Source organism: Chinchilla lanigera, unplaced genomic scaffold (assembly GCF_000276665.1).
Source record: "Chinchilla lanigera isolate Chin_1 unplaced genomic scaffold, ChiLan1.0 scaffold00075, whole genome shotgun sequence".
Taxonomy (NCBI): Eukaryota; Metazoa; Chordata; class Mammalia; order Rodentia; family Chinchillidae; genus Chinchilla; species Chinchilla lanigera.
The window spans coordinates 10,547,621-10,568,927 of NW_004955476.1; the positions used below are offsets into that span (position 1 = coordinate 10,547,621).

A 21,307-nucleotide genomic window follows, 5' to 3' on the forward strand; every position below is an offset into this window, starting at 1 on the left:
TCTCATAACTGACAGAGGGAAGGGTGGTGCAGGCTAGCTTTCAGATACAGTCCGGTGTGTCAGACCTACGTCCTGCTGCCCGTGAGGGCGGAGACATAAGGAGCGAAGGAACCCCAGGTGGCTCTTCCCGCTGACTCTGGTTGAGAGAGACGGGAGACCGGGACAGGCACAGAGCTGCGCGGCAGGTCTTAAAAACCCTGGGCTGTGTGCTGAGGATGTGCCACGCTTGGTGCTGACCCATCCTGCTTTTCTGTAAGTTTGAAATTTTTAAAAATTAAATAAATACATTTTAAAGATAGAGTATTTTTGTTGACACTCCTGAGATTAAGAAGACCAGACTTAATGGTGCTGTTCCCAGGCCTCATGACATGGGCAAGTAATTTCTCTTTTCTTCCCCAGAAAGAGGAGGTTGGGCTCCAAGCTCTCCCGACACCCCCCGCACCCCGCGTGCTGGAAAGGGTGAGTCTGTGGCCCAACTGGGAGCCCTTCTTTATAGCAAGAAAGAGCTCCGGCCAGGGCCTCCAGAGGACGCAGCACTTCCTGAAGAACCTCCTCCCCCCTCCCCCGCCCTTCCCCCATTCCTCCCCACCCCCTCCTTCCCTCCTCCTTTCCATCCCGCCATTCTTCCCTTCCTTCTTAAAAACTTAACAAATTAATTGGAGAGGGCACCGTGACCTACAAGCGTGATGCTGTACCCCAAATCTCTAGCCTTAGTCATTTTGTGGGACCAGAATCCCACATCTATTGAATAGTGGCCCCCCGCTTCCCTCCCACCTCCTTCTCAATTGTCCCCTGAAGACTCTGCAGGACTCCTGGTCACTCCAGGTCCCCGATCTATTCCTGGTGACCACAAGCTGATAAATGTGCTGTTGTTTTATCCCCAGAATTAATCTGGGAAGGAAGACACCCAGGAAAGTCGTCGTCCAAGGAGCTACTCCTAACTTCATAAGCACGTGAGAAACAAGCCAAGCCAGCACCGTGGAGCTGAGGGAGTGACCTCATGGCACGGAGATGGCCACATGCAGACGCGCTGCCGCTTTAATTAAGGGAAAGCTTTTCCACGTGTTGAACTTCTAAGTGACTTGCTGGTGAGTCAGCTCACACACACACACACACACACACACACACACACACACACACACACTCACTGTGTAGACCAAGTGACCCCAGACCTCTGCCCACACTGTTCAATAAGGACTGCGTGGACCTGGAGGGGCGGCTGTAGAAAGGCCGTGTGGCCATCCCCCTCCCGCAGGAAACTGCTGGGCGGGGCAGCTTCTCTCCGGGGTCCTCCTGTCAGAGGCCTGGTGCTCAGGGATGGCATTGAGGAGTGGGGTACAAGCCTGGCTCCTCTTTCTGGGCCCCTACCTGGCCTAGGACTCTTCTCCGACATGCACCCCACCAGAGGTCCTCACTAGGACCCCCAGGACTTCCATCCAAGTAAACCTCTTCTCTTTATAAGGTGACCTGCCTCCCAGAACCCCTCGCAGTAACGGGAAAGTGACTAATACTGACGTCGTCACATTTTACTTCACTGGTGCATCAGGTCAGGCCACTCACGTGTGTGTGTGCCTGTGTGTGTGCGCGTGCATGCATGTGTGTGTGCAGGCAGCAGGACCCACACCCCCACTGGGAGCAGCTATGCTCCTTTCGGTGCCCACTCCCTCCCTCCCACTGGGCTCCCCTGACCAAGGCCACACACTGTGTCCGCCCTGGGAGGACAGCACCGAGGCCGCCATGCTTCCCAGCTGGGGAGGCACTGCGGTGGGCAGTGCGCTGGAATCGGTGTCAGCTGCGCCCCAGAGAGCTCTGGATCCGTCAGGCATGCAGCTCAAGACCAGACTGAGGCTGGTGTGGCCGGGAGCGCTGAGTTGGCAGTGCATCCAGGTCCCCACGGCGGCTGAGCGGTCGGCTGTGGCTTCCAGCCAGACCCGGCACCTCGCTGTGCTTGCCTCCACCTGCCCCTGTCTGGGGTTCAGTTTCTGGTTCAGCAGAATGGGGTGAAGATGTGGTGAAAGGGAATAAGGAGGTGCAGAGCCTGACCCAAAGCGGGGAAGCTTCACCCCTCATCCCGGAGCTGGCAGCCCCGCCCTGCCCGGCTTCGATGCCCAGGTCACCTCCTGCCCCGTGGAGGAGATAACGGCCAGGAGGGAGGGGACGCTGTCTCAGCCACACAGGGGTGCTGCGACTCAGGAACTGCAACGCAAGGCCGTCTGAGCCCCAGTGTCACATTCTTGACCTCTCTGCTGCAATGCCTGTGAGACCGGACAGTGTGGCGGGGCGCCCTGTCGCTGACCCAGACACACATCGACCGAGAAAATGCTCCTCTGAGTCTGTTCCCTGCCGCTCCAGTCCCTTAACTTCCATCATAAAGTGGGAGTCGAGGCTGCTCTTGTGGGAACTGTCCCACAGTGGCTCCCGCCTGCAAGGTGCCGGGTTGAATTTTAGGGACTATTTTGCTGAGTGGAAGAAGCCCAACCCCAAGCAGCATTCAACACGGCTCCGTGGATGAAATTCCAGTCCGCTGGACAATGCAGACCTGCGGCTGTGGGGATGGAAGTGGGTGGACGGAGGGGACGGGCCGTGGGGACAGTGGGAGACTGGGAGTGACAGACACACGTCACATCTCAGCGTCATCTGTCAGAATCATTAACCCGCGTGCACGTAAGTGTGTGCAAACTACGCTTCACTAGAGCTGAATTTTCTTAAAGTGCTCGTGTGTCCACTTTTCTTTTATGGCCTTGCCGCATGAGCTGGGGGTGGTCGGGGCCGGAGCGTGGTCGCTGCAGTGCACGGCGTGCTCCTTGGCGTGTCTGGGCCGGACAGAGGGGACCTTCTGGGCGCAGAGCAGCTCCGTGTGTCTGGAAGTCCGAGCGGACCTCTGTGCAACGCTGCCCCAGAGTTCGTCGTCTCAGCACTTTCTGTTTTGTGTTTGCGTTTTCCAAACACACAAGAGTAGTTAGGAGACATGGCGGGTAGCAGCCCCTGTGCGAGATTGCCTGTCTTTAATCTGCTTATGCTTTTGAGCTGTTCTAGCTCAAATCATTACTTTGAAAAGCACCGGTCTGTGGATAGTTTGTTTGGAATGTGCGTGGCAGGTATCAGGAGTGCTGTTCACGGTGAAATCTTAACCCCTAGGACACGGGGTGACGCTGGGCTTCCACACATACTGGCAGGTCACAGGCAGGGGGCGCTGCGGCCGCTCTGGGGTGAGGTCGTCAGTTTCTGGGGTGACAGTGACAAAACCCACCGCTTTCATGGACCCTGAGAAGACAGATCGGGTTTCAGACTCAGGGGGTTTGATAATTGAGCTCATTCCTGAAGGGCCTCGGAGCACGAAAAGAGCACGAACTCGCTGAAGCGGAGCCCTGGAAGCCAGGGGTGTGGATGGGGGACCCGGAACTTCCGCAAGGAAAACATCGCCACCAGGCGCACAAGGGTGAGGCTGGAGAGACCGAGCCTTGCTTTTTTTCCCTCTTGTGGCCCTGGGATGGAGTCCAGAGCCTCACATGCCAGGCAAGCGCCACTGGGCCAGCTCCCTGCCCTTTAAGATGGTGGTTTTCTGAGAAAAGGAATTTGAGAAAGGGTCAGGTGAAGTCGCTCAGGCTAGCTCCAGCTTGGGACCCTCCTGCCTCTGCCTGCTGAGTACCTGAGATCACACACCACATCCACGAGTCCTGTTCTCTGAGGGAGGAGGGCAGGGAAGCAGAAAGAACCCGGCCGCCTGCACCCATGGCTCCTGTGTCCTGGGGTCTGTGGGGCCGCCCCACGTGCTCCCAGCCGAGAGGATGCGGTTGCGTTTCTTCCTCCCACGACAGGGCCAGCCCCGACGGAGGCCTGTCTGCGAAAGCGAGCCACCGCCCAGGCGGCCTTCCTTGGATATCCTACGGTGCCCGTGCATCCACTCCTCCTTTTCCCGTCTTGTTTGCTCTCCCAGGGGCAGGGCGACTGGAAGTGGGTTAGCTGGCTGGGACCTGAGCCCACTGGGTGGAGCGCCAGGCCTGTGCCTGGGCCCGGGCTGAGCACAGCACAGGAAGGGAGGCAGTGGCCAGGACCTGGGTGGGCAGCTCCCCGCTCCACCGTGGGGCAGCTCTGGCTGGAGCACACTGACCTGGTGGGACGGCGCAGTCCCGAGTGCGTGACCAGCAAGGCCTCCCGCCGCAGGGGCCTGTGGGGCACCAGGTCGCCCATCCCGCACCTGGCTCCGGGCTGCAGTGACACTGGGACTGTGACTGCCAAGCATGCTGCGCTGGCTCTGGGCTCTCTCTGCCAGGTAGCAGCTGCATCCGCACCCAGAGCTGTCAGCAGGAAGCAGCTTCGGGGAGCTGTGATGACTGGGGCTCCTACAGAGGTGCGGCCCACCCGGTGAGGAAGCGGCTCGCCCTCTGCCGTGGGCGCTGCTGCCCGGAACCAGAGTCCCTCCAGGGTTCGATGAGGCGATCCCAAGGAATTCCGGCAAGAGTCCTACCCAGCACCCAGGACAGTCCACCTCGTCACTCCTTGTCCCGGTGCGGGGTCTGGAGATCTCAGCTGTGCTGTTTCCCAGGGTCGCCGTGTCCTCCGAGGAGACACAGCCCAGCTGAGTGTCTTCTGGAGCCTGGTGGCCGCGGTGAGCTCCACGAGGCCCAGCCCTGTGTCCTGAGGTCCAGGCCGCTGCCCTGGTGCAGGCTGTGGGTGTCGTGACCTTCGGCTCTGGAACCTGTTGGAGCTGCACCTGGGAACGAGCTCCTGCCCGCACCTGGTGTGTTCCAGGCTGAGTCCCAGCAGCACCGACCCCGCACCGCCGCGGTCACCCTGGGTGTGCACTGCTGGTGTCCTGCGCGGTCAGAGGCTCGCTCTGGAGCATGGTGTGCTCAGGGGCGATGCGCCTCCTCATGTGTGGCCCTGGGTTCAACCCTCAGCACCACCCGGAGCAAAACCAGACCGGAAACCTCGATGCACACGTGCAGCTTTGGCCCCGAGTCCTGACACACCTGCAGAGGGCGTGCGCTGAGATGCTGGTGCTTGCACGCTTGCTTGGGCTCGGCGTTCTCGGCAGCCCCACTGCCGACCACATTCGGTGTCCTATTTTCCCCCAGTCTTAACCAGTTCAGAAAAGCAAACCTTAAATGGCCCTCATGGGCCTGAGGGTCTTGGCATCTGCTCGGCTCCTGCCAAACTGCAAGCCGGTCCTGTGCTCTGCAAGCCGGTCGTGTCCTCCCGGGGTCAGCAGAGGCTCAGCAAGCAGGGAGAGAGGGAACCGGCGTTAGTGGGATCGGAAGAGGAGGCATCTGAAGCCCTGCGATGCAGGAATTCTCACAGGGGACTGGCCCGTGCAAAGGCCCTGAGACTCAGAGGTGCCTCACGAGGACACAAAGCTAGAAAGGGCAGCGAGCGGAAGGCTGCAGACCGGTGCAAGTTCTTCTGACACCCACATCTCCACCAAAGCCAGGAGTAAGAGACGCGACAACCAAGCACAGCTGAAAACTGGGCCCTGGGGTCCCCGAGACAGTGGTGCCTCACAGGTGCTGGCCAGTGGCCGGTCTGTTGCGCAGTGTTCTTCCGTGAAGATCTCTCCCTCAGGGGACTCCAGGAGCCCCTCTGCATCTAACGCCTGCCTCCTCCCACCCACATTCGGGGGCATCGCCAGGTGCTTGTACCATAGCCCCCTCAGGACCACACTTCTCCTCCTCCTCCTCATCTTCCTCCCTTACCCCTTTCTGTGGTGCTTGGGCTTGAACCCAGGCTTTCCACAGGACTGCATTGCAGACCTTGTTATTTCTTTATTTTGAGACCAGTCTCCTTAAATTGCTCCCGTGCCCAGGCTGGGCTGGACTTGCAATCTTCCTGCCTCAGCCTCTTGGGCTCACAGGCGCTCGGCCTACGTGACTTCGGTCCTGGCAGGCAGTCCTCTGGATTCCCGCCTCTGCTTCCCTGGGGTCTCCCCGTGTCTGCACTCCACCCTCTCTGTGCAGCCCCACATCTCTGCGGGTCCAGCCTGGTGAAAACACCCTCCCCGCCCGAGCACAGCCCTGGGTGACCGCAGGCGGCGGGGTGCGCAGGCTACCACAGGCCCTGCTGGTCCAGGCTGCGGCCTTGGCTGCCGCTCTGCCCTGTCCTCCGAGCCGCCTCCAGCCACCACCTCAGAAGCTTCCCCACCCAGCCCACACCTCGGGACTCCACACCTCTCCGAGTCCTGGGCCATCAGCGGAGGTGGTGTTGTTGACAGGGTTTTGCATCACCTTTGTCTTGCGACTATTTCTGATCTGCATCTGAAGACCAGCAAGTGCTGCCCGGTGCCCTGCTGCCCACATGCTCGCCAGCCGCGGCCGAGGGAGATCCAGGCAGGGCCGAGCTGACAAGCGCACTGATCCCAAGTGGAGCTTTGACTGCTATGTGTGTCTGCCCTGTCGCAGATGCCCGGGGCCACCTCTGGAGTGGCGGCTCAGGTGGGCGGCAGGGCCGGCGGGGCAGCAGCTCACTTGCTCTCCTCGGTCTGGTGCAGTCCGTGCATCCATCTTCTTTGTGTCTGGAGTGAGGATTGTGCCATGGGACCCTGCACCACGCATGGCGTCCCTTCTTCCGTCCGGGGACCCCTGGGTCTTCCCGTGGCCGAGCTTGGGCTGGTGTTTACTGCTGGTGACCTCAGCCGCGTCCTGGGGGGACATCCATCCCGGGCAGGGCCTCCAGAACCTCCTCCTCCATTTTGCGGAACACCAAAAGCGCTTTAAGGAAACACGAGAGTTCAGAAAGCGTGAAAAGGGAAGATTTTAACCAACTTATGCTGCAGAACTTCTAAATTAAAACTGCTCATTTCACCAGCGATCACAAACCTCACATAGAAAAGGCGGGCATGAGGCCGGCCTGGGCTATGCAGTGAGTTCAAGGCCAGCCTGAACTGCACAGGGAGACCCTGCCTCAACAAAAGAAAAAGAAGAAAGAAAAAGAAGAGGCCTGCAAGATGTGTCCCAGAGCTGGGCACTTGGAGGAGAGGAGGAAGAGCTGCACTTAGAGAAACAGGATAGGAGCGGGCGGCTTGGGGTCCGGGGTGCAGGCTTGGCTCCCAGGGGCAGAGGTGGATCGATAGATTCACCCATACAGAGGCAGAGACCCACCCGAGGCCTGCACGCGGGAGGGGGATGGCAGAGGTCCGCAGGGACGTGGGCCGTGCACGGCAGGAAAGGGGGCCTGGAACTAAAATCACAGCGAACCTTGAAATCCTGATGGGCAGCATATTGTCATTATACTGGTGAGTTTTATTTTTAAAAGTTCTACTCAAAAACTATGTACTTTCAAAAATAAAATTGTTTAAGAATGTCGAGAAAGGAGCTCAGCGGCACAGCACCTGCCTGGCAAGCGTGAAGTCGTGAGTTCCATTTCTGGTACTGGAAGAAAACCTAAAAAAGAAAGAATGTCAAGAAGCCTCCATCTGGGTCTCAAGGTGCTGCGGGGTAACTGAGGCGGAGACTGTGACCTCCTGTCTGCCGTCCGAAACGATGATTCCAGCTGCAGTCACGCTGTCGGGGGCTTGGTGACTCTGCCTCTAATACTACTGCACCAGTGCTTTTCAGGAGAAAGCTACGAGGGTTTTGGGGTTGTTTTGTTTTTAAAGTACAGGGGACTGAACTCAGGGCCCTCACACTGAGCACAGCCCTCTCATTATGTGGGGGTTTTTTTCGGTTGTTTTTTTTTTTTGAGACAGGTCTCACTAGGTCATGAACTTGCCCAGCTGGGGCTTGAACTCTTGATCCTCTTGCCTCAGCCTCCCAGAGCGCTAGGATTACAGGTGTGCACCACCACTCTTTGGCTAGAAAGTATTGTTTAAAAATTTTTCAGACTGCTCCAAAGTTGCTTTTAAAAGTTAATTTGAAATTTTGGATACCTTTGATTTTGTAGACTATAGTTTACAAAAGCCTGTTTATGCTATAAACCCTGAGATGCCTGTTGAGCTTGCAGTAAAGCTCACTAAATGCAAGATGCTACCAATTCTGTTTGTAAACAAAGCTTGTAAACGCTTTAGTGCAAATAACTTATAACATGTATTTTAATCAACTTCACTGAGACTAGCTTATCCGCGGTGAAACCACTCACTCCAGGGTAGATGAGTTCTGACACCTTGCACCTGAGCTACTGATTTCCTCCTTTTGTCAGAGGTGAGTCCTGTCTGTTCTAGAGCTGCCCAGAAATGGAATTATACCAAGATCTCTGGATTGGGTGAAAAAGCAACCACAGTTTGAGATTTGTATATGTAACTTCTCATTTTAGCAGCTTGTTTTTTTCAGGGCTGAGTTATATTCCACTGTGTGAAGCACACCCAGTATTCTTATTAGCCAGTTTCTGAACAATTATGACTAGGGCTGCCCTGGGCCTTTGTATGAACAGACATTTCAATTTCTCTTAGAGAACTCTAGGAGCAGCATTGCTGGCGCAAGAGGAAAGTGGATGTCTAATTTTATAAGAACCTGTCCAACTGTCTTCTTAGGTAACTCTATATCCATACACACAATGGAATACTATTCAGCCACAAAAAGGGAAACCCTGTCATTTGTGAAACTGGAGATCATAATTTCAAGTAAAAGAAGCCAGATCCAGAAAGACGAGTGCCGCCTGATCTTGCTCAGATGTGGGGTCTGGGAAGCTGCTCAGCAGAGTGGCATTGCCAGAGATGGGGGATGGGGCTGGTTTGGGAGAGGCTGAGTCAGGAGGGGCGGAGCTGCTGGCCCCACACATCCTAAGGGGGAGTGAGGAGGGGCCGTTTCCTCGAAGAGCTGCAGCAGACAGCGGGAGGTGGCTGCGGGGTCTGATTTAGACCGGACCCCGTGGTGCCCATGCGACCAGAACATCCCCTGCCTGCTCGGTCTCTGTGCACCTCATGAGAAATAAACTTGTGTCACCAATGTGGCCACGCCCGTCACACTGGGATGACTACACCCAGCAGCGCCGCCAAGCCTTCCAACCCTGAGTGCCGAAGCTCGTCCTGAGGCTGAGGCGGCGCCGTCTCGAGGCTCCTCCCTGCTGGCAAGGTTTCTGTGCTCCCACTGGCTGCCACACATTTCTGCTCAGCCTCCGACTGGGCCTTTTGCCCATGGTCACTGCGGCTTCATCTCAGCTTGCAGTCGCCAAGTCTCACTGTGTTTCTGGTCTCGCAGAGAGAGGAGGACGGTGTGCTAGTCAGGGGCTTCCTCAGAGATCCCATCTCGGACAGCTGCGGGGAGGATTTCCTACGACGTTTAGAGAAGCATTACTTAATTCTGAGTCTGAAAAAATGCGTATGCACAAGGATTTGCTGGGTCAGGACCGTCTGGGTCGGCGCGAAGCGTGCGTGCCTTGAAGACAGAAGTGAGTTTTAATCCAGGTCACCACTTGCTCGCCGCACACCCCTGAGCAAGCTCTGGTCTTTTCATCTCTGAAGCTGGTTTATAATTTGTAGAGGTGATGTAAGAATTAGATGACGCAGAATGTATAATGGGCCTGGAACATAGTAGATGCTCAAGAAACAGAAGTTTAACAACTTCCATTTTCCCTGTTGACATGTATTCCCATTTCAGATGACAGAGGACTCAGGGTAGAATACTGCTGCGGGTGATCATTTCTACACTACAACTTTCTGTTACCTTGTGGCCGATGGTGGCAAAATAAGTAATAATCTATCAATAAACTTCCATACCACAAAAAAAGCATTTCTAAAAAATGCAATGTGCCGGGCGTGGTGGCGCACACCTGTGACCCCAGCATTTTGGGAAGCTGAGGCAGAGGGATCACAAGTTCAAGCTCAGCCGAGGCAGCTTAGAAACTTCGAAAGACCCTGACTCAAAATTAAAAAAAAAAAAAAAGAAGAACAATGGGATATATGTGCTTGAAGCAAGAGGGAGCATGCTGAGGAGGAGGCACAACAATGCATCTTTTACTGCAATAGATAAGTGTATTCACCATATTTTTGATCACACCCCCTGTAGATACCAGGAAGCCACTGAAACAGCGCCCTGGAGGGTGTCATTTCCGTCTGTGCATCACGGGATGCAGAGTTCAGCTTCAGCCCCACCAACAGGACGGGGGCAGCGGGCAGGGGAGCTGGGACCATGGGAGACGCAAGAGCCACTCTGGGTCCCAGAACCCACACTCAGAAACTCCCTCCCACACAGGCCAAGGCTGCCCAGGCCGGCGCAGATCCATGCAGACCCCGGGTAAAGGCGCGAAGCGACCATTCACCGTGCCTGGCTGAGAACAGAATCAAAGCGCTCGGTCTAGTGACCAGGTTGGGCCACACCAGGGGTCTGAGCGGCCTCACGGTTGTCTCCACTGCAGAAACACCGCAGCACCCCTCCTTCGGAGGACGGGAATAGTCACTTCCCAGCCTCCGCTCGCCTTTCACCTAATGCTGGACGCAGATCCCTGTGTGGGTAGGAACGGCACAGACTTAAGTTCTAAAAATGTTGGTTTGCTGTAAAAGTCCACGTTTGCTGTACACAGTGAGGCCCTCCTCCTGGGGAGTCTGTGCTGAGCAGACACCACTTTGGTCTCTTTCTGTGCCGCCCCCCATCTCTCGGTCCCCTGCCCTTCTGAACGATCCATCCTCTGTTACAGCAGCCCCGAGGCCCTGTGGGAGCCTTGGAACCGGTGCCGGCCTGCCGCCTGCGGCCTCCTGCCACGGGTTCCCACTCGGAAGAACTGTGAGCCATCACACGCAATTCTGAAGTGGACGCAGGTCACTGGGAATCTTTCTAGCAACCATTCGTGCTCTTTCTGGACTCTCGCCTTGGTTGTCCCTTCTCACAGAGGCAGCTGGGAGGCGCCAGCTCGCGGTGACCAAACCAGCGGTTCCAGACTGGTGCTGTGCACGGGCTGGGCTGGATCACAGCAGCAAGGATTGTTGCTGCGTCTCACTCCTGAACCATCTCAACAGAGCCCAATAAGCTCCAGAATAATAAAAGTTTAGGAGGAAATTAGTTTTCAGATTAAATGAATTTGCTCTGATGTTCAATTTCCAGACAATAACTGCCCTCCAGGTATTCCAGCAAGACGCCGGAGCTGTAAGTCGGAGAAAGGAGGACCCACAGCGGCCGGCCGGCCCGTTAAGGCGTGGGTAAGAAAACGCAGTCACGGCCCGAGGCCAGTCCAGCAGCTGCCTCTCGAGGGCCGTGTCCAGAGGCTGAGTGTGAGCCGGGCACCAGGGGGTTGATTAAAAATGTATTTAAAGCATGGGGCAATGTAAAATAGTTATTTTTACATTTGGCAACCCAAAAATATTAACAAAGGGGTGTGAAGGAAGAACATGTTGATACCCCCAACCCTTGCTGCATACCCTAGGTGAAGCAGGACCCACCCTGAGGCTGCAGGAGAAAAACTAACCATGTGATGAGTAGTCATCTGAGAAGCTTTCATAAAATTGTGGGTCTGGATCCTAGCAATTGAGAAATCAAATTATCCTTGTAGTCAAAGCACAGGTCCTTTTGCAAGATTAAAAGAAACACTCTAGCTGTTGGCCAACAGAAGAATTTGAAACATTTCAATACTGGTAGTAGCGCTTTCTTAGCACATATTTTGGAAACAGCTCAAAGTACTGGATGACATTTCCTGGCTCTGTTCTTAGGCCTGTGTGAGACCTCCCGGTGCCTGCCTTCGAGGGAAAGCCCGCCCGGTCCCTGCAGAAATGCTGTCGGTCACGTGCCCCTGAGGACAGCAAGGGATGTTTAGGGCCCGCTTGTTGCTGCTTCTTTTTCCTGGCGCCAGGCCAGCGCCCACCACCAAGCTACGGCCCCCACTGAGCCAGAGATGACAAAGGCCCCTCTGCGCCCTGATCTTCGGCTTGTCATCACTGTAGATTATTTACAAACACTGGCAATAATAGTTTTCATATTAATTACTTATGTACTGCAAGGTACCGCGGTGCCTCGGTTCATGAACTCCACTCTGTCCGCGATTCTGGTTGCAGACCAAACCAGACGAGAACCGAATGACTTCCCCGAAAGGTCAGCGTTGACCCTAACCACTGAACTGGGCTCAGCTCTTGTTCACTTTGGTTTGGGAGCCAGAATCATGGTAAGGATTAAGTTCTTGCACCGAGGCACCACTGCACTGTGAAACTGTAATGAACACTTCATCCCGATGAAAAGGCTTAATTTTAGAGGTTTGGGGTGGTAGAAATTTTTAAATCTTTCTACTTTAATCTCTTAAAATGTTTCTGTGGTAGAGACATAGAAGAGCATAACCCACAAAAGTCTTTCAGGGTTAGAATGATTTACATATGGCTGAAATTCTGTTGGGGGGAAGTGGAATGAAATAGAAATTTGAGACAAATGAATGATAAAGATTTCAGATGCTGAATGACTAGGTCAATGTGACCGCTAACTGGCAGCGGGGCAGAGGGTACCAAGGCTGGGTCTCACAGGCGCAGTCAGCTCTGGGCTCTGCTGCCAAGCGCGTGAGCGCAGAGGACCACGGCATGCGAGGCTCAGCTGGGCGGCGTCTCTGCCCCAGCACGCAGGTGAGGTGAGGGGCGTCAGCGGGTCCCAGTAACCAGGGCCTCTGCATCGTGCTGCTCACTGCCGGAGCGGAGTAGAGGCAATGGTGCCCGTCGGTCCCCGAGCTGCAGACGCCCTGGGTACAGCTGCGTGATCTGCCGGTGCCCATGTTTTATTAGCACAGTGCATGTTCCGTCTCCGCAACCATCTCACCTCGGAGGACGCCTTTCCAGGACCGGTCTCAGTTGTACAAGGAGTACGTAGTTCACTCGGGTGTGAGTGAGGGCGGGATTTGCTGGAGGTTCCCTCCTGAGGGTCAGCCGCAACAGCCTGAGAGGAGGATTGGCTGGGCCGTGACCCTCGGGGAGCCCGGCAGGCACAGGGAAAGGGTTTCCGTCCTGAGGGGCGCCAAGGCCTGGAGGGCAGTGGAGGGGAGCTGGGGTGGAGATCGCCCAGAGCAGTGCTGCAGGGGGCAGAGCCTCAGCCTCGGGCAGAGCCCAGGGCGGGGCGGGGAGGGCTGAAAGGGAGTTGGCTGACACCAGCGCCCGCCAGATTTCAGGAGAACGGGAAGAGTGACAAATGTGGGCGGCAGGCCTCGGACACAGGGCAAACAAGAAAGTGATGACTCAGCTGGGGCTGCTGGGGCACGCCTGTGACCCCAGCAGTCTGGGAGGCTGAGGCAGGAGGATGCCAAGCTGGAGCCCTGCTCGGATGATTTAGTGAGACTCTGTCTCAAAATAAACAATAAAAAAATCTTGAAGTGTAGTAGGTCAGTGTGAAGAAACTGGACTCAACCTCCAGTAGCTTGGGTGCACTCACACACACACACACACACACACACACACAGAGTTTAAAAGTCAGCAGAAGCACAGAACAGCACCCCAGCACCTGCACTTTCCCACCTGTCCCGCTGTCACCCACCCCGCGGCTCCTGCCTCAGGCTCTAGGTTCCATTCCTAACAGGAACTCCCTGCCATGGCCTGACGTCCTCTCCTGACTTCAGCCACTGTCCCTGCGTGGGGTCGTGGGTGCAGAACGGGACGTGGCCTGTTCCCAGGCACTGGTGCACTGGCAGAAGGGGTGACAGCTGTGGGCAGGAGCCGCCGAGGGGGTGGAGCACATGCTGCCCTCAGAGAAGAGGTGCCAGGAGCAGCTCTGGAGTGGGGACTTGGCCCCGACGCTGGCACGGAGGAGGGCGGCCAGCTGGACACTGGGCTGGGGGACGGCGCCAGCTGCGGCCACCAATGGGGCCAGCACGGCCTGGGCCCCTCTCCCGGTGCACTTAGGGATCTGCTCCTGAAATCCACACGCTGCTTCCCCCACGGACCCCAGATAAATCGACGCATCATGCGATGTGCGCAAAACAGCAGGGACACACACACACACACACACACACACACACACACACAAAACCAGCAGGGCTCCCTGCTTTGTAACTGTGTGGCCCTGGGCAAGTCCCTTCCTCTCTCCGAACCTCAGCGTGTGACCTGCGACATTAAGAACTGTGGGAGGGTCAAATAAAAACTAGACGTAACCTCATAAACCGCAGAAGTCAGCGAAAAGCAGCAGCATCCACAGCAAGCGTGCAGACTGGGCCAGGCGCACAGCACCGGCCGCAGCGTCTGCGCTCAGCAGCGGTCTCGCTGGAGAACAAGGCTGGGGGCGGTGCCTTCTGCAGCTGTCATCTAACCGGGCCTTCCAGAATGAAGCAGATGCTCAGCGAGGCTGGCGACTGCGCGGAGGTCACACAGCCGGTGAGAGACAGAAGAGGACGAGCACAGCGGCCCTGACTCCGAGCCTGGTCCTCCGCTCAGCACACTCCTCCTCCTTCCTGGTTTGTGTGTTGCAGTACATGCCTTGGGTCCCCACCATCCCTCTATGACAATGGAATCTCGAGGTCTCCACAGCACGGTCCCCAGTGGAAAGGGGGATTTCTGTGGGATTCCAGCACACTGGCCACTGGGCTGTGGGAATAGAGCTCGCTCGGCCAGGCAGGCTGGTCTCAAGGGAGCAGGCCCTGCACGTTGGCAGGGTCAACACGGGGCTTGACCTTGGAAGACAGATGAGCGAGCGGCGATGCCCCTGCCTTCGCTCGCGGGGCCTGGGATGCACCCCTGGCCAGGGAAGCTCCGTCTGCTTTGCATCAGCTCTGCTCTCTCCAGATAATCTTGGACGGGTCTCCACGGGGCCAAAGCCACCGCCGGAAACCCCTCCCATCGGGGGTTTGGCTTTAGGGAATGCCCACGAAGCTCACAGTGACGCTGCGCCACATGGATCGGCCCCCACGCCAGACACGGAGAAACGTTCAAGCCAACGAAGACCAGGCCCAGGAAGAACTGGGGTAGCGATAACTTGTGCTGCTACCTCGGCATCCAGTGTTTCCAATGGTGAGTTTATTTTTATTATTTGGTCTTTTGAGACAGAGTCTTGCTCTGAAGTCCATGATGGCCTTGAATTCACTATTCAGCCCAGGCTGGCCTCAAACTCACAGTGATCCTCCTGCCTCAGCCTCCAAGTGCTGGGATTACAGGCATGTGTTACTATGCCCAGCATGATGTCAAATTTAAAACAATGACCGCTCTTGTATTTAGGACACACTTGGGCTCGGCACTGACCCAGCCTCAGAGAGCCCTGCAGGAGCCCCTCCTACCAGCTGCTGTTCCCCCACATTGCACCCCGGGCCTGCGCCCCAGAACCCTGACTGCCACACAGGACTTCTGCTTCTGATGACACTTGGCTGGGGTGCAGTTAACTCTCCAAGTGGGCTTTAATCCTTTGCAATAGACTGAAAAATTAAGAAGTGTGACACAAACCCAAGTAGCATCTCTCTGTTAAGTATCATTCTCATATAATTAGCTTTTCTACCAAGTGAATATTTTTCTAGTCCAGTGCCTTTCAGCAGCCAATTCTGATGTTGTTACAAGGTACAAAAAACTTAGAGTAGCTGTCATCAGAAAGGCCACATGAGCAGGTTTCACCAAGGACGCGGGGGCATTGGAATGCTCGTACACGATCCTTCTGGAACCGCTTGGTGGAACTGCACAGGGCAATCACGGGGCTGTGGTGTTGCTCATCGGGCTGCTCTCGCCTAGCATGTGTGAGGTCCTGGGCTCAGTCCCCAGTACCGCAGAAAAAGAAAAGGTTAAGCTTACAGTTACCATATGACCCAGAAATTCTACTCGGTATGTATCTAGTCGAAATGAAAACATATGTCTACATAAAAACTTGGTAACAGCAGCATCAGTCACGTTGGCCAAAAAATGCACAAAACATGGTATATCCATTCAACGGGGTGCCCACGTGGCTATAAAACTAGATGAAGCAGCAACACATGCTACAATATGGCAAACCTTGAAAACGTTACATTAAAAGCAAGAAGCCAATCAAGAAATACCACCTATAGTATGACCCCCTCCGTGTGAAACATCCGTTATAGAGACAGGATCCATGGTTGCTTAGGGCTGGGAAATGAGAGTTTCCTTTGGGGGTGAGGAAATGCTCTAAAGCGGTTGTGGTCATGGTTATACAACTCTGAACATACTAAAAATACTGAGCTGTACACTTTCCATGGGTGAGTTGGGTGGTGTGCGAATTATATCTCAATGAAACTAGTAAGAAATGGACTCAGTAAAAGCACTCTTGAATTAAATACACAGTCACATGGGGGACTGCGACACTGGTTTCTCCTCCGAACTGGAAGTCCGAGGCCCCCGGAAGACAAGTTTCACATGAACGGGAGACGGTATGTCTGGAGCCACCAGCAGGCACCCTGTCTGACGCTCAAATCGGAAGGGAACTCGCCCGGCCTCATGCATTCTCAGCACCCCAACACTTAGAGCGACAAAGCCGGTGCGATCAAACAATGGAATACGAACCAGGGCCTTCTGCTTCCTACCCCTTAAAATAATGAAGCCCACAGCAGTGAGCGGGAAACCATCCTCTACACAGTGCTCAGCACCCTCGCCCAGGGCTCCGGACCTGCACGCCAGCAGGGAGTGATTTACACGCAGCTTTCGCTCTGGCCGGGGGAGGAGCCATCCCCACACCAGGCACACCCTGTAGAAATTGGAAGTGCATGTGCAAGCCAGGGTGGTCCTGCCAGGGTTTCCCGATCCCCGTCACCTTCACTGGGCTCAAGGGGATCCGGAGCCTCACCAGCCTCCGCGGTGACAGTAGCTTTTTCACAAAAGGACATTTCTCAAATGGAGCCCATTTCTACCTGATAAATGCCCGGGCCTGTAAACTCTGAACCCTCGTCGGCCTTTGTTGCTTGTGACCTTGTTTAAATGATTAATGTTCCTTTAACCACCGCGAGGCTCGGAGGCCGCCTGAGCTCCCTGACCAGGTCCTGAGGCAAAGCCAAGTTGTTCAAACCCAAGTCTGTGAGAACCGCACACCATCGCATGGCTGGGTCGTCTTTGGTTGGGGGATCCTGTGCAAGATACATGCTTTTCAGTTTAGAGAGCTGGAAAATGGTCTTCATTTTTTAGTTTCTGAAAAACAAAGAATGAACACGTCAACACAACTTGCACATCACCTCCAACTCAAAGTGAACGGAGAATTACAACCGTACCATCACGCATGCAGCTGTTATTGCGTGAGCGGTGTTTTGCACACTGTGGACCAGGCTCTGTGGCCTGCAACTCACGAAGCTGCAGCATCACTAAGCAAGGTGTAGTCTGAACACACTGCACCTCCACCCACTGCTAAAACTCAAAACATGAAAATCAGAGATCTGCACTGAGAAGATGTCAGGAGAATCACTTTAGGGACTGAGTGAGAAATGGACAGGACCTTTCTTAACTAAAATCGCTCTGGGGCTGGGGATAGAGCTCAGCGGCACAAACACCTGCCCGGCAAGCACATGGTTCTGAGTTCAATTCCTGGTACAAAAAAAAAAAAAGAGTATCAACTAACATCACTCTGTAAATGGTGAAGACATAATGCATTTCTTTCACTGGTTTTATGCTAACCTTAAAAACAGAAGCAAAAGCCAGCAAGAAAGCAAGAATGAAAGGAGGACAGAGAGAGGGAGGGGGAGGAGAGAGTGTCCATCCTTCTGGTTTACAAAATATTTTATGGGTCCAATGTCCCTGAAAAGCTTCATAGGAAATAAATAAAATTAAAAGTCTTCAGTGGCTTGCTTGGTAACTATATCATTACTCCCAGTGGATAAAAGGGTATTTGCATTTCTGAAAATAAATGTGTTTGATGAAATGCATTTTCCTCTGACTTCATAAGAAAGGTCGCCCTCGTTTCAGGCTAGGGCCAGTGGAGAGGGAGGGAGGCCGCAGGGAAATCAGCAGGCTGTCGCATCCACACCACTGGCCGGCCTTCCCACCTCAGCCACGTCCACATCCCTGGACACAGGGTTTCTGTTTAGTGATTTGCAGAAAACATCATCAGGGAGTTTCTTTATATAATGGTTCTAAGGTTAAAGTTGAAAATACCAACTTGACGCTGAGCAGACATGGCCATACTGAATGTCGTGTCCACATCTTCCAGTAAATCATTTCATTATCCATAATAATAATCTCCACTGGCTTTGCAAATAATTGCTTTGCTAAACTTAAAGGAAGTCTGATTTTAATTTGCTATCTACATCTACATTCTCATATTCTTTTTATAGATTTTTTTCAACAAGCTATCAGTAGGATCTTCCTTCACTCTAACATAAGTGAAAGTTTTATCTATCTTGAGATATCGCTAAAATAATTTACTGCTGGGGAAACAAAACCTTTTGTTTCAAAATATATTTCTTCCCGACAGCTGTGGTATTTCAGGGAAAGCACCAAAGCTATGAGGGTCTGGGCTGCAATCAACTATTCTTAATAGGAAACTTTACAGACTTTTAATAAGATAGCCTCAAATAATTTATGGGGAGAGGTTTTGAAGTGAAGAGGCATTGTTTGGCAATATGTTCTCCCTCTAATCTCAGGAAATTTAAATAAAAGAGTACTCATTTCCTCTGAACTCAGCAGTTCTCCTTTTAAAAAAAAATTAAGAGAAACACCTGCTACAGCAGTCCCCAAACATGGCTCAGATGCCTTCAACAAAATTGTGCTAAAGCAAACAAACAAATCCTGCAGCGCGGGATTCATAGACTTTCTGGTCTGTGACAGGTTGGGATCTGCAGTAAGGACGCCAAGAGGACTGGTTTGGAAATCACCAGAGCAGCATGCTTTGTTTTTGGCGTGCACAGAATGACCTACCGTGTCCTGCTCCAGGGACCAGCGGCTCCGAGTCTGTCCCATGACTTCCCCCCCAGGCCCAGATGTTTTCTTGATGTGAACTCGATGACATTCTTCATTCTTCCCGTGGAACCTTCCACATTAATCCTTGGTTTCCCACTTTTTTGATATGGGTTTCAGTTGCTGTGGTTGTAGTTTATGATGTTGTTATCTTTATAACATAATTAGATCATCTTCGGTTATACCAACATTTATTCTATCTGTTTCCTCTGTGGGCAGCAGGTGGACCTCATCTATGCCTCTCACGTCCAAGGACACCAGTCACGTGGGCTTCTGTTCAGAAGGTGGTGGAAGGTGGTTCTTCTTAGGGTCTGATTTGGGGAGAAATTCTGCATCTCTAGCAAGCACCTGGGCAATGCCAGCGCTTTGGGGCCGTGGGCCGCACTCCCAGCACAAGGATTGGATGACATCGAAGGTCCCCAACTTCACACGTCACATCTTAGGACTTCAATGGGGCTTTGGTGGGGTCCTTGAGAGTCCAGTATCCCGATGAGAAAAGTTTAAAAACTGACAGCCACGTGTATTAATTCTTCTTCTTTAGGAAATTCAGTCAGGAGAGGGAAAAAAGCCAACATTAACCAACTAGCAGCAAACATGACGCTGAACCCATCTTTGCTGTGGGTCAAGAGAAAACCACCCTGTCCATTTCCACACCTTCTCCTTCTCTCCCTCTTCTTCCATAGCCTCGACCCCTGTGCCACATACACCGCGGTCGGGCCGCTCCTGCGCTGCCAGAAATTCTGCTCCACTCAGCGGCCACCCTCAGACGCTCACAGCTGTGCCGCAGGAGGACAGGGGAGGCAGTGCAGCTCGCTCAAACCCCGCGCCTGTGGAGCGGGGCTGGAGGGCGGGCCGGCGCCACGCGGCCGAGACACCACGGGCTGCAGCCACGGATGCATCCTGTCCACACCAGCTCACCCTACACCGTCCACGCCATCCAGGGCCGGGCTGCATGCAGCAGAAATCTTCAGCCAGGCTATAAATAAAAACTTTCTCCCGAGTTTAAAAGCTATTGGATCAGCTTAGAACTGCTGTTGTGGACCGGCTTCATGAGTTTTCTTCTCTCTTTCTAGCATGAGATGCTCTAATTTAGAAAGGTGGAGAGGTAGTATCTCAGCTGTCTGATATCTCTATGGTTCCATTTTCCGTGTTTTCCAAGAGTACAGATCAAGGATATTGACCTCAATTTCCCTCTTCACTTTGTTGACAAATATCCAGTTTAACGAAAGCAAAGATTTCCAGAACATTCATGTTACATTGTGTACATGTAAGCGGAAAGAATTTTAAAATCTTTCAAAAAATAATCCATTTGCATAAGCCTGAGGTCAAATTGTTTGAATTAGTCCAAGATCAAAACCAATGCCTGGCATAAATTCAAAGGCGTCACAGCTACCACAAAGAAAAGTGCAAGGTGGCAAGGCGGACGGTTGGAGAGCGGGGAGAGCAGGCGACCAAGGAGAGGGCTGTCTCCTTCCGGAAGGTTCAGAGGAAGGCTCGGGCAGAGGAGGGAGACGGGGACATCTGTGAGGCAGTGCCCCCGCCCCACATGCTCCGTGGAGCAGCTGATTCAACAGGAGACCCTGTTCTGTTAGGCACTGCCGTGTACCAAGCAATTTCAAGACTTGCTGGCTGAAAAGAGCAGCCCTTTTATTTCTCTCACAATTTTGTGCGTCAGGATTTTGATCTCACTGCGGCTTCCCTCTCGGTGCCCAAGCACCTGTGGGGATTTCGGCTGGCGCGAATTCATCACGAGGACCCAAGATGGCTTCGCTAATGGGGCAGTGAGAAGGCTGCTCAGCGGGGACTGCTGACCAGAAGGTTCCTGACACTCCAGAGGAGCCCATGTCCGGGACAGGCAACATCTGCATGGTGTTTATGGCCAGCTGTGAAGATCACACGTCACTTCTCTGTGTTCTTTTTGTCAAAGCACTCATAACCTGCCATACTCAAAGAGAGGGACATTAATCTCTTTTATCTCTCTTTTTTGTTTTTTGTTTTTTTGTGATAGTCTTGCTATGTATCCCAGGTTTGCCTTAAACTCACTAGGCAGCCCAGCCCTGCCTCAAACTCACAGCAACCCTCCTGGCTCAGCCTCCTAAGTGCTGGGATTACAGGCATGCACCATCACGCCTAGCTGATCTCTTCTCTTGAAGAGAGAAATATCAGTGAATTTCAGGGCACATTTTTTAAAAAAGTGTCATACCCCAAACCCCATGCAATGCTTCTGGACATGGTGGGGAGGAACAATCAACTCCCAGCTCCCTGGGTAAATGTGGATTCAATCAAGTGGAACTTTCTTCTCTGTGTATAAGAAGACATATTGATAATAAAATTTATGCATCTTTAGCCACATTATATTCAGATGTACAAAATCAATCCTTTAATTCATTCATTTAAATTCTTTAATTCACTAATTATTCAACTGGGCAAAAACCCAGTCCCTTGTTTCAGATCCCTCACTACCCGTATTTTATTGTCTTCCCACCTATTTTGCAAAGTATGCAGCTGTTAGGACCCACTGTCAACTGCAGGACAGCAAGTTGCAGGCCTTGCTAGTAACGATGCACCGTTAGCTTATTGCTAAGTATTTTCCATGTTAGGATTTTATTCACTTAC

The 21,307-nt window shown here is 53.5% G+C and overlaps 1 long non-coding RNA gene across 1 annotated transcript; it reads left to right on the forward strand.

Moving 5' to 3' along the window:
• Window positions 1-371: 371 nt before the first annotated feature.
• LOC106146365 lies at window positions 372-10,973 on the forward strand. The gene is made up of 3 exons (XR_001230778.1): window positions 372-459; window positions 885-1,088; window positions 10,564-10,973. It is a non-coding gene; the product is annotated as an uncharacterized LOC106146365 (long non-coding RNA).
• Window positions 10,974-21,307: the final 10,334 nt, after the last annotated feature.